Source organism: Xenopus laevis, chromosome 9_10S (assembly GCF_017654675.1).
Source record: "Xenopus laevis strain J_2021 chromosome 9_10S, Xenopus_laevis_v10.1, whole genome shotgun sequence".
In the NCBI taxonomy this organism is placed as follows: Eukaryota; Metazoa; Chordata; class Amphibia; order Anura; family Pipidae; genus Xenopus; species Xenopus laevis.
The window spans coordinates 40,337,916-40,348,885 of record NC_054388.1 but is presented as its reverse complement, the minus strand read 5'-3'; the positions used below and the strand labels follow the sequence as shown (position 1 = coordinate 40,348,885).

The 10,970-nt window shown below is 38.9% G+C and overlaps 1 long non-coding RNA gene across 1 annotated transcript; it reads right to left on the bottom strand.

The window, feature by feature from the left end:
• Positions 1–6,934: 6,934 nt before the first annotated feature.
• LOC121398760 lies at positions 6,935–10,102 on the bottom strand. Its single transcript, XR_005964511.1, has 3 exons — positions 10,056–10,102; positions 9,339–9,429; positions 6,935–7,062 (listed from the first exon to the last, which is right to left on the bottom strand). It is a non-coding gene; the product is annotated as an uncharacterized LOC121398760 (long non-coding RNA).
• Positions 10,103–10,970: the final 868 nt, after the last annotated feature.

Genomic DNA, 10,970 nt, shown 5'->3' with positions numbered 1-10,970 from the left:
CTTCTGGAAATTTCCCTCAGAGGTACAATCATGGTTCTCAGCCGAGAACAACAATAAGTCTTTTAAGATTATTGAAAGGATTAGTTGGGGGCATTCCCTTTGAAAGAAATGTGACTTCGTAGGAGGCACAGCCGTGCATTGTCCTACGCGTGCAGCACAAAGTGTAATGTATTAGCTTTTGAGTAGTGCTGGCTCCGTCATGTGAAGGTGTATATGATAACACTGGGAACATCACATGTGAATAAGAGTTTTTCTACAGATGCTGGCACAAGCGCATATGTTACGTTCACAGGAAGTGAAAGCTTGGTTCTATGGGTGTAAAAATTCCTGGAAAAGTGTCCTAATAATACTATCCCTCTTGTTGGTGGCTAACTGCGCCCAACAGATTGCGTTTGTCTAAAAACGTACATGTAGAATAGGCTCACAGCTGTTTGGGCAAAGGAGTTGTGGGGCCTGCAAAAATATCACGACATTACCGACATTCAGAGCTGTAGAGTCAGATTGAGCAGAGAAGACAGAAGCATAGCCAGGAGGATTGCTTTGAGGTATTTTCTGAAAGGAAAGTATGCGAGAACTGTAAGCAGGGAATCCATAAGCGACAGAAGTTAAACAGACCCAAAACACTGCGTAATTCTTTGACTGAGTAGGTAAGATGCAATACGTTGGCATCAGTGAGCACTGGGGACCCATGAGTTTGGCTCCTTGCTGAGTGGTCCCATGCCTAGGAAAGTAAACTGAGGTTTTGCCATTAAAATTGCAGCTTTGAACGATTGACGCTGGGGGTTTTTACCACATGTATGCAATGCAAAAAGTAAGGCCAGCGAGTGTAGTGTTAGGCACAGTTCAGCAGTGTCTGCAAGAAAGCAGAAGGTCGTCAACATACCTGTATTCAGAAAAACAGAGTAGGTAAAAGGTCATGTGAAAGTTTGGCGATCGTCCCGCGAGTAAACCAACGGGCCTGGGGGGGGGGGAAAAAGATCGAGGCTGTTCCAGGCTCGCCCATAGAGGCGGGTTCCACTGTAGCGGTTATTGTTGTTTGGTGAATGCAAAAGTGGTCTGGATTGTTGAGATAAAGGAATGCAATAAAAATGCTTGGGGATAAATCAAAACCTGCATTATATTTCTTTAAGGGGTTGTTTTGGTAAAGAGAGTGGCAGGGTTGGCAACAACGGGGAACTCTGCTGCGACTACTTCATTTAAGCTTCCTCAGGTCAAATTTTGGATTATTTGGATAAAATAGGGTTATGGGGCACTTCTCAAGTGAGCACAACTCTAAAAAAAAGGTTAATAACCAGGAGAGAAACAAGTGGGGGGGGTGTCGGAGGGGGTGTGTGTGCGGTTGTCCAGATGATTGGTTAGTGGGGGTTTGGGGAAAATAATCCTCCCAAGGCCCAATTAATTTTAAAATGAGCCAATCCTAACACAGTGTTTGTGAAACGACAACAACACTTGTGTGCTTTGGGTAATAGATAAATAAACTCGAGGTCAGTGGTGTGGATATAAGTTAATCTATAAATATATAGTTCCAGTGAAGTAGCTCAAACATGTTGTGGTGTAACAAAATAAAGTTTTTTTTTTCCATTTCATTTACAATCCAACATTTCGGTCACTGCTGTGATCTTTCTAAGGGGAAGGACCTGTTGAGAATGTACTTTAACTGGACTATTACACTATTTGTTCAGATCCGAGGATATATTTTTGGTGTGAGCGCATACATACTATTTTCTTGTTCTTCCAGTGACCAATATAACCATAGATTCAATCAATTTGTTTGTTAAAAAAAATCTCAGTGGTTAATAAGAATAGCTGTCCTGTGGTAGTAACTCAGGGGAGATTGTGGATGCACACACAGGCCACATTTCAAAAAAGTTTAAAGCTGTTAAATGATTCAAGTCAATATGCAAAGTGCATGTAATTTTTTAAAAGGGTTTTTTTGATAAGTCATTAGAAATATATATTGAATAGCCACCATACACGTAGAGCATAATAGGTGGTAATAACTATTTAATCTTTAGTCATAGTAAAAAAAGGAACATTACCTAGCTTGTAGTAACAATTTTTGATGTAACATTCTGTGCTTGGTTTCAATCCTGGGGTGCGTAAATCTTCACGCCATGGCTAAGCGGCTTATAATCAGATGGAGAGAGATAGCTTAACCAACGCCTTTTGAAAAGTAGAAGTCAGGTGTTTAGATATAGAGATAAGAGTGATATGTGCAGTAGCAAATAGTTGTGTATACATGTGTAAGTGAAATGTGAAGGTGTGTATGTAGTGGTAGGAAAGGTGGTATGGTTTTGGAGTATGTATGAAAAGGTAGCATAGAATGAAAGGGTGCTAAAGAGAAATAAATGAGGAACATAAGTTGTGTGGTACATAGAGAAGTGTCTTAAATGGGACGTTGGGTTTTTTCATGGCTTAGATCTCATGCCGCTAGCATCTGCGGTGTTAAGGGGAGAAGTTGCACAAACGCAGGGACAACAAGTGAGGGGGACACAAGTAAGGGGTGGGTTGAGGGTGAATAACCATGAGCTTAGCCAAAGTCCTGGGCAAATACAAACTAGGGGAGATTGTGGATGCACACTAAGGATTTCAAAAAGTTTAAAGCCCTGTTAAATGATTCAAGTAAATATGCAAGTGCATGTAATTTTTAAACAGGGTTTTTTTGTTACAGAAGTTAATGATCAAATATTCGATAAGCAATACCAACGTCAAGGTAAAACCACATGGTGGTCCCTGAATTAATTTATTTTAGTCTAGTAAAAAAAGGACATTACCTCTCTGTAGTACATTTTTATGTAGCATTCTGTGGGTTTGGTTAAACTCGTGCTTAATTTCCCGCCAACTGCTGAGCGGCTTTTAAGTGGAGAGACTGCCTTAAAACGCCCATTTTAGAAAAGTAGAAGTCAGGTGTTGTAATTTAAGACAAGTAGAGTGATTTAGTGCATGCTGCACAATAGTTGTGTTATCATGTTATGTTTTAAAGTGAAGGTGTGTGTATGGTAGTGTATGGGAAAGTGTTATGTGTTTTGGTTAGTATGTATAAAGTGAGCATTAGAATGAAAGGGTGTAAAGAGAATAATGAAGGAATCAATAAGTGTGTGTACATTAGAGAAGTGTCTAATGGGACTTGGTTTTTTCATGGTAGATCTCTTCATGCTGCTCTGCATTGCGGTTCTTTTAAGGAGACGATTGCACAAACAGAGGCACAAAAAGGTGAGGGGGACAACAAAAGTTAAAAAAGGGGTGGTGTATGAGGGGCAATAACACATGAGCTTAGCTGAACAGCTCCTGGCAAATACAAAACTAGGGGAGATTGTGGATGCAACAATCTAAGGCCATTTCAAAAGTTTAAAGTTCCTGTCTAAATGATTCAGTAAATATGCAAGTGCATGTAATTTTAAACAGGGTTTTTTTGTAACAAAGTTATGATCATAATATTGATAAAGCCCATACCAGTCAGGGTAACCCACATGTCTGTGGTAGTAACCTAAGTTCTATTATGATTCCAACCTTTTAGTGTTGCTTGCACATGAAATTCTTACCTTCTGTCGTAGACTTGCCACTTTTTTCTGGAAAAATAAACTACCAGCTTTCTTGCCATTTATGTTCTTCTTCCCTGTTAGTAAGTATAATTTTAACAAGCCTTTGTCTTATAAACTAAGGGGCAGATTTATCAATGCTCGAAGTGAATTCGAGGAATTTTCGAAGTAAAAAAGTAAAGTAATTTTTTGGATACTTCGACCATTGAATAGGATACTACGACTTGGAATTTACTTCGATTCGAAGTAAAAATAGTTTGAATATTCGACATTCGTTAATCGAAGTACTGTCTCTTTAAAAGTTAGACTTCAATACTTTTCCAAATTAAACCTGCCGAAGTGTTATGTTAGCCTATGGGACCTTCTAGACCATTTTTCAAAGTCTTTACACATCGAAGTAAAATCGTTTGATTGTACGCTGAAATCGTTCGATCGAACTATTTTACTTTGATCGTTCGATGGCCACATTTGGTGAAAAATCCTTCGACTTCCATATTCAAAGTCAAAGTATTTTAATTCGATGGTCGAATTTCAAAGTATTTTTTGCTTTCGAAATTCGACCCTGGATAAATCTGCCCCTAAGAGTTTTAATTGAAAGACAGTATATAATACATTTAAAGCAAGGAAGTATGAACACAGCAACAGCCATTTTCATACATATATTGCTGGACCAAAAGCGCAAATAAGTCCTTTATGTCACTTTTGCTTAGTTCCAGCATGAGGTCTGAAAATCAACTGAACGCCATAGAGTGATGATAGAGTGATGATAGAGTGATGATAAAGTGTTTGGTGCATGGTGGTAATTTTAACTGACTGTTCTTTATGTCTCATGATCTCATAGATGAATAGATTCAGAACTAATATTGTTAACTGGTAGACAAGTCAAATCATTTTAAGGGCATTGCTCTCATTCCATTCTACAACCTCCTTATCCATTTCCAGACTAGACTTATAGACAAATACTATCAAGTTTCCCTTGGGGAATATATATGGCCACGTAATAAAACGCCAGGGATACAGATACAGCAGCCAGTACCAAGGACATGCCATAAAATAATTAAAAATAAAAGGTTAATCCATAACTTAAAAATCTTGCACAAAGTTACACATTTTATTCAAAATCCCTTATTAAAAATATATGCATGGTATTCCTCCTTACACATTTCATACCCTCAGGTATTTAATCATAGGCAATTGATTTCTAGACATTCTGATGTCTGCAGTATAAATGCCTTATGCTAACTACCTTTACTTTTATTTCTTTTCAATTCTTTGCCCCTATGAAAGTGGTTTATTGATATTGAGTAAATTTGAATGCACAATCATTAGTACTAGACACATATAATTATAATAACTAATTTCCCCATAAAATCTGCCCATTTATGTTCCTTAACATATGCCTGTATCACAACATGGTGCTGTAGCAAAGCCTGTCTATGTAATTTTTAATCTTATGTAAACCAAACTCCCAATGTATATTGCTTAATGCAGAGAAATGTGTGATGTTTAAAAGAAACAAAGACAAATAAGTGCCTCAACAGTACAAGGGGTTTGTTTTAAAGTCGATTAAATCAGAGAGAAATCGCTCTAATACGAGAATTAAAAAAAATTTATAAAAAAAAAAATATATCTGGTTGTACTAAAGGCTGTGCAATTCAGAAATTCATATAACATTTTCTGAATGTTACAATTTAATACAGTTGGGGCAGATTTACATATGGTCGAATATCGAGGGTTAATTAACCCTCGATATTCGACTGCCGAATGTAAATCCTTCGACTTCAAATATCGAAGTCAAAGGATTTACCGTAAATAGTTCGATCAAACGAAAATCGTTCGATTCGAAGGATTTTAATCCATTGATCGAGTGATTTTTCTTCGACCAAAAAATTGTTAGAAAGCCTATGGGGACCTTCCCATAGGCTAACATTGCAAATCGGTAGGTTTTAGGTGGCAAAGTAGGGGTCGAAGTTTTTTTTAAAGAGACAGTATTTCGACTATCAAATGGTCAAATATTCGAACGATTTTTAGTTTGAAACGTTCGTTTTGAGGTTGTAGTCGAAGGTCGAAGTAGCCAATTCGATGGTTTGAAGTAGCCAAAAAAACATTCGAAATTCGAAGTTTTTTTTTTCTCTATTACTTCACTCGAACTAAGTGAATGTGCCCCCTAGTGTGTAATTTAGAAGCCCAGTTGGCATTCTCATACAGCAAGAATTTAACTGAATGAAGCTGGCAACGTATGGCACCAGTAAATACAGGTCAGGGATGTCCAATAAGGATGCCCAGCTGAGTAAATGAAGCGCCTGTACCAAGCCTGTTGGGGATTTGGTAGTTATAGTTCAGTAGCAGACAACCAATTATACAATTACAATGTATCTTCTCTGGACCAGAACTGGACAGGACCTCTTTGAATTACCTACAAATATATCTCCAGCTTATGGATACAGTGTGTTTCCACTCATCACTTTCCATTTGAAGATCCCTCTCTGCCCTGAAAATATTTTCTCTGCTCGTCCACGGACTCTTGAAGCAGAGACAGGTTTGCTCCATTGATGCAAGTCATCAGACGCGCGCACAGCACAGGAAGGCTGCCTACAAGGGCACAGGCTGTTAGTGTGGCCTCCTCTAAATAACATTAACATTATAATTATGATTTGATCCTGAAAACTCATCATCATCTTCCTCAAGTTCTCCCAGTGCCAGGTTATGAGAGCCTACAATGGCAGAGAGGGGGCTCTACAAACATGTGCTGGGCGGAGGCATGTTGTGCTGAGATTGTAGCAAGGACTGTGCCAGATCATACTTGCAGAGCCTGTGTGTAGATTAACTGGGTGAAGTATCATGTAAAAATCTATTCAATTAGAAACACACATTCCACACAAAATATGCCCTTTTAGCAAAGACCAGACTTTATTTTCCAATAAGGTTTTTTATGGACCAACAGATATTAAAATAAATGCTCAAAACTGCGAGATTTGCCCCACATGTCAGGTGCCAAGATCTACTTGTTCGTGAGACACAGATAAGCAAGTGGATCATCTGTGTAATACACTTAGGGGCAGATTTATCAAAGGTCGAATTTTGAAGGAATGGGTTTTTTTGAACTCCCATAACTTCGAAAAAAAAAGACCAATTGGAGTGTATCCAAAAATCTAAGGTTTTTTTTTGGCCGAATAGGTCCATGTTCGATCGAATTCGAATTGTAAGAATCAAAGTAATAGAGCATTCCATCTAATTTGATTAAAAGTTTTTCCAAAAATTTGAGTTTCAAAGTTCACCAATTGACTCCAAATAGGATCTAGGTCCATAGGCTAAAACAGCAATTCGCCAGGTTTTAGATGGCGAATGGTCGAAGTCGAATTTTTATAAAGACACATGATAGATTTTCGAAATTCAAATTTTTTTCAAATTCAAATCAAAATTGGACTATTCCAAGCTGCTAGAAGCATCCTTTATCCATATCCCCTTCTCTCATCAACTGATTGATGGGTTGATAAAACTTCCTTTAATATAGTTGTCACATCTGTTATGATTGGGGGCAGAAATACACAAATAGTTACAAAAATATAGAGGACACAGACAATTATATGTTAATTTGAGTTAATACAAAATAATTGTTGATGTTTTGCCTTATATATGTAACAAGTCTCAGAAAGGTAATTCATGCATCAGTAATACCCAGTCAAGTAACTTCTATCTATAATTGCACTACATCGACAAGACAGACTTTGGCTGCACCACAGCACTTTTAAAGGAACAATTCAGTGTATAAATAAAAACTGGGTAAAAAGATAGGTTTTCCAAAATAAAAAAATATTTCTAATATAGTTAGTTAGCCAAAAATGTAATGTATAGAGGCTGGTAATTCTCTGTACTGCTAGATGTGGCAAGGTATACCAATGAAACAATGTAGCAGTTGTTCACCTCCAGCCAAGACACCATAGGGGTTATTTACAGAGGCTCCTGAGCCAAAATCGCACCCCTTACGGCAGAGACACACGCTGCAATTCGGGGAGATTAGTCGCCCGGCGACAAATAGCTTTAAGGCAACGTCGGGCAACATTGGAAAACAATCGCTCCAAGTGCCATCCTGCTGGCTAGAATGTAAATCGATGGCTCCTGGGCCAAAGTATTCAGGACTTTAATAAATAGCCCCCTTAATGTGGTGAATGGAGGGCCTAATAAAATTTGCAGTGCCTAATTCTTTAAATGGCAAAACCAACATAATACATGGGGGCAGATTTACTAACCGGCAAAAAGTCGTCAGTTTCACACCCATCGCTACACTTCGCCAGGCGAAAATTCGCTCAGACAATGCTAATTCACTAAAATGTGGAGTGTCCTTGGATAGTGAGATCAATGCCCAGTCACCCCAGCAGTGTTATGCCTAGCAAACCTGTTCTCTATGATAGGAGCCATGCCAGTACAGTATGGGACCCATTATCCAGAATGCTCAGGGCCTGGGGCTTTCCGCATAAACGATCTCTCTGTAATATGGATCTTCAAGCCTTAAGTCTACTAGAAAATAGACCCAATAGGCTGGTTTTGCTGCCAATAAGGATTAATTATATCTTAGTTGGGATCATGTACAAGGTACTGTTTTATTATTACAGAGAAAAAGGAAATCATTTTTAAACATTTGAGTTATTTGGATAAAATGGAGTCTATGGCAGATGGCCTTTCCATAATTCGGAGCTTTGTGGATAACTGGTTTCCTGATGCACTGTATTGCACTTAGCAATGCCACATTAAAGCAGCACGTGACTACATCAATGGCCTTGGGGCTTGTATTTTTATAATGTTACACCCCTTTATTTTATAATGTGGAAAATTAGCTTTGCCTAATTATAGGATCGGAAATGTAGATATTCTGACTATCATCCTTTCATGTGGATGCTGTAGATTCTATGTTGAAAAGCACTGGTAGGCTGAACAGATTTGTATGTATGAAGAGTTCTTAGAAGAGGAGCTACAGTCCTTAGACCAGGAGGGTAGAGCAGTACTAAGTCAACACAACACAGCATTATCCTTATCCATTGGACCCATAGAGAGATTATCATATTACAAATAATATTGCAAAATGTAAGGATGTCTGAAGCCACATAGGAGACTTTATCTGACCCATCAATTTTCCAGTGGCAGGTTTTGGGCCGAAAACAGACCCCCAGGTTTAAAAATTCTGTACCATTTCTAAAATAATCAAGTTTATCTTCACTATTCTCGAGGTGGGGGGGGGGCTCGTTTTGCCTAGAAGATGTATTAGAGCTCACTCTATTAAAAATCACCAGACATGATGTCTCTCTAAATGCAGGATTTGTGCAAAAGGCAGTTATTTTTTTAGATTTTGTTTGTACTGGAATCCGTTATTTGAGTGAGCTCTAATACATAGGCTAGGAAAGGAAGCCCCATATAAACACATATTATATTATTCATCTGACACCCAACTGCTGAATGAAGACAGAATGAAGAGAAACAGATGCTGAGAGAGGGATAGTGAAGATAGACTTGATTATTTCAGAAACGATGCAGAATTTTTAAAGACTACTGCCATGAGTGCTGCTCCAGCAGAATTCTGCACTGAAATTATTCGCAGTGTAAAAAAAGGGTAATTTAGAAATAAAAACTACATCATAAAAATCACGACAGAATCCTTTAATACTGTTAGGAAGTGCTATACATAGGGGCTGAAACAACATTCCCAAGTTTTAGCTTCTTAATCCTTGTATGTGTCTAGTCAGTGCTACAAGGATCAGGTTGTATTCTACATTAGCACACACCATAGAGGAAACACATACTCACTTTCGTATCTTCATTGCTTCCTGGTTGTCCAGTAGGAAAAACTCAAAGTTCTTGTAGGTCTGCACAACCTCTCGCTGCCCCACGTTTAATACTGGGAGACAAAGATACATTCTGTTGGTGACCAAAACAGGAATCAAAATCAAAACGTTGAGCGCTTATTTGCTGCAGTGACAATCATTTCACAGTTTAAATGATAGTGAAGTTGAAGTCCACATCAACCAATCTGATGTTTTACGTTCTGAACTGCAGTAGAGCAATTAGCTATCTGTTGTCTGGTTGCTTCTTCCCCCATAACTACTTAAAGATGGCCATTCATAGGTCAAAAACAGCTCAACTGGACCCAGAAGCCCATTGGCTTGTGTATGTGGCCTTTCCGATGTTCTGCTCATCCAACCTCTGGCCAGATATCTATGGGGCAGGTTAGATTTTGTTGGCCAAGAAGCTCATGTTGATGACGAGGGCCTCTCCTTATGGGTTACCATAGGCCTGCACTGTGATTCGACAATTTGTTTGTTGTAATTAGACCATGTCAAACAAGTGGATCTTCCTGTCTCTGCCTAGATAAACTCGCTTTGATGGTCCCAGTTTCATTAACAATACTCAAGTTCTCTGTTAGAATACTTCTGTAGTTTCCTGCTAAAGCTCATTACATTTCCCAATGGTGCTATACAGCTTTACCAGAAAAGATGGAAATGCTTGGAAGTGAAAAGCACCAACCTTTTGTTGGGATCCCGATCCAGTTGAGGTAGTGGGTGAATTTCTTGAAGATGTTAGTCATGGTAGGCGAATTAGTGAACTGAGGAATGGAGGCTGTAGAGGGAATAGAAGAGACGGCTAAATGATACATCCCACTGAGGACAAAATCCACATTGGCCGGACCATGAAAGGCCAAAAAAATTGGAAGGTGGACACGTGTAACCTGAAATCTGAGGCAGATGAGCATAAGGGGTGGTGGGGTTATCTTGCCTCCTCTCCTAGGATTCAACATGGCTCCATGGGTTTGGTGAATGTGCATTACTGGACCTTTGGATTCTGGTTCTTTAATAGCAAGGCGGATCTGTATGTATAAGTAGGCTTTGTAGTCACTTTATTTGCCTGTGAATGTTCAGTAGGATATAGAGGCATAGTTTAAAGCCAGTTCATGTTTAAAAAGAAGCAAAATTCTCCCAAACCTGAAAATGGCAATTGCATGGCACCCTAGGTCAATTACTTATTATTCATTAAATCCCATTTATCTATTGAAAAGGTCTCCAGATCATCAGGAGAAAAATGGCGGCACACTTGCTGACTCTTTGCAGTTCCCAGCATGACTCCAATATGGGAACCCCCAAGTTGTGCTCAAGATGTAAAGTCCAACTCAGCATATATGGGTTTCTGAATCTATAACAACACAGTGCCCTTTTATATCTAAAGTGGCTGGTTCAGCACATGGGAAGTAACGTTATTACTAGTTGCCGTTATAGAACACTAGAGGCAGAATCTTGGCCTCTTTGTGACTCCCCAAGCTAGGATCTTTCCTGTAGACAAATTGTTCTGGCCAAACAACCTTTGTGGTTTTTTTTCCATTTCTGGGGCATTTGTGGTAGATGCGTCAGGATCTCTCTGTGCCACCCAAGCAATAGCCTGCCAGCC